This window comes from Cupressus sempervirens, chromosome 9 (genome assembly GCF_028749045.1).
Source record: "Cupressus sempervirens isolate cs-2001-9-10 chromosome 9, ASM2874904v1, whole genome shotgun sequence".
NCBI lineage: Eukaryota > Viridiplantae > Streptophyta > Pinopsida > Cupressales > Cupressaceae > Cupressus > Cupressus sempervirens.
Genome location: NC_143126.1, coordinates 76,314,530 through 76,317,244, shown reverse-complemented (window position 1 = coordinate 76,317,244; position 2,715 = coordinate 76,314,530).

The window sequence follows — 2,715 nt, the reverse complement described above, 5'->3', positions numbered from 1 at the left end:
TAATGAGCCAAGCCAACATTTTAATCGTGTCTTCCTTGACAAGTAGGAGATAATTTCCATAGCAAGTGAAATTGTGGTATTGCTATCAGGATTTAATTGTGTGATTTTGAGTTAAACTCATTGACCCATGTTTCATGAGTAGTGATTCAACATGAATTCATCTCTCATGAGAATAAATGGAACACTTAGCACTCATTGGATCTAGGTGATGCTCATAGGAGTGAAGCACAGGGACTTCCTGAGAGGTCACCCATCCCAGTACTACTCCAGCATGAGGGCGCTTAACCACAGAGTTTCCTTCATGGTTAAACCTAAAGCTTGTAATCCCATACTCAGCACTCATTGGATCTAGGTGATGCTCACAAGGGTGAAGCACCGAGACTTCTCGAGAGGTCACCCAACCCAATACTACTCCATCTTGAGCGCACTTAACTACAAAGTTTCCTCCATGGTTAAACCCAAAGCTTGCAACCCCATTTTCAAAACCTTCACCAAGTGTTTTATGAACAACAGTAATATTTTCTTGTCCTTTATTTTTCCACTAGCAGTATTATTTACAACTGTATTTCATTCGCCCTTTTCATATTTTTTTGTGTCAACAATTTTGGATTGAGTTGGACTTGTCGTAGTGGTTATCACTCTGTATTTCTTGCTTGTTTTTACTAAATAGATATATCCGTTTTACATTTATCGTGGGAGTCCCTTATTCATGTCTTAACTCTAGGTTATAATTTGGAAGTTCCCATATCTACGAACCATTAGTTTGACTTACATTATTCACATGTAGATCGAATATCGATCCACCCTTAATTCATCTATTTGGGTAAATTGTCGTTACTCCTGTAGGCATCTTTATGTAATGTTTTTTTCCCATGACTAAGGACATTTTATATCTTTATATCATTCACCTGCTATCTCCTTCGATTTGACCTTCTCTTTTGTGCATATAGGGTAATATATTTTACAAGCAATAAGACATGTAACAAGTCTGTGATTTAATAATGAATATCTCCAAAATATAAAATAACACCTTCAATATATTGAATGCCCATGTTTCCTCTGACATTAAGCTTTCATTGTATTTATTTTATATTTCTTTGGAATTGATTCCATTATTACATTTGCAGTCTAGCTTGGAGACTATGTTGAGTTTCCTGGATCATTGAAAATGTAATAGAACGCCTATTTTTAAGGTATGCACTTTCCAAATGGAAGCTATATTAGATGAAACATGGATAGACATGTTCCTTGAAGGGACATGTCTGTTTATTAATATTTAATACAATAGTTTGTTATTTCACACACACACACACACACACACACACACACACACACACACACACTTGTATATATATAAATATCACATATATAATAACATGTGTTTAAACTTAGCACCTAGTTCCAACAAGAGTTGTGTTGTCATAGCTAGAGTCCCTATTTATTGCTAAAAATAGGCAACTAATTTCTATTATAGTTGTATTTTTCTTGATTATATTTGTACTTGTATTTTGCTAGTATAAGAGGAGACTTTGACTTGTACATCAAATAATGTGGATTCAATCATAAAAAAATCAATTGCTAATAACTCTAGTACTTTATTATTAAGATATGAATAACATAAAATAAGGTTGTAATGCTTTGAAAAATTTGCATAATTATTTTTAGAAGTATCCCTTGATTTGTGAGAGGGTGCTTGTATTGATTTTAGAGCTCATGAATCCATATATAGTGATTTAATGATTTAAGTATTGGTTTTAATGCTCCAAACATTTTGTTAACTTTATTAAGTACATCTATTTGAAACACTATGGACATCATTGACTTAGATAAATGCACATAGAAAATAAGTCATTGGCCCAAATGTTGAATGAGAGGTAATATAAAGAACAAAAGAAAACTATATAGATTATAATTATAATAAAGTGTCATAAGGCTTCAATGAGAAACCTTAAATAAAACAAAGATCAGATATTAATATGTGACTACATAAAAACATTTTTATCTTCTAAATTGCTCTTAGAATTGCTTGTGTTTTAGGAGTGCATATATGAGATTCCTCTAGTAGCATTAGTAACAAATAAAGCTCATTTAGAAACACAAATTTGAATGTAAAAAGTACAAAAATAGGAACAAATATAAATGTAGAAAGGTACAAAATCAATACAACTAGAACGAGGGTCAGATCACCATCCTTTAAAATCAATACAGCCAAAGAGAAGGTCAGATCACCATCCTTATTTATTTTATCAATATTTATGAAGTTGTTGGTGAAGTCCCTATCTTATTTAGAGAATAACAAAGCAAAGGATAATTTAAATGTATGAATAAAGTTTCATAATGAAATATGAAGAAATATGATTCCTTAATATTACCATATAATATTAAATATTTTGAATATTATCTTAACTATACCTCAGAAATAAGAGCATTTTAAATAGAAAAAGCAACACAATCAGCTTGAAAGCAGTGATATCTTTGTTTTTGTTCAACAATTTAAAAGAAGGTGTGATATCAATACCTAAACAATATTGAGTTAGAGTCTAGAGGCAATTTTGTTGGTGGAATCATCTCAATTTAATAAATACCATTCCATTAAATCTTGCGTAAGTTTAAGTAATTAGTTGGAAATTCTATCCACGTTTTTCCATTATTTAACTAATCAGCTAAGAATTTTATCTTATATCTCCATAATTATGTGTTAATAAAAGCCCATTA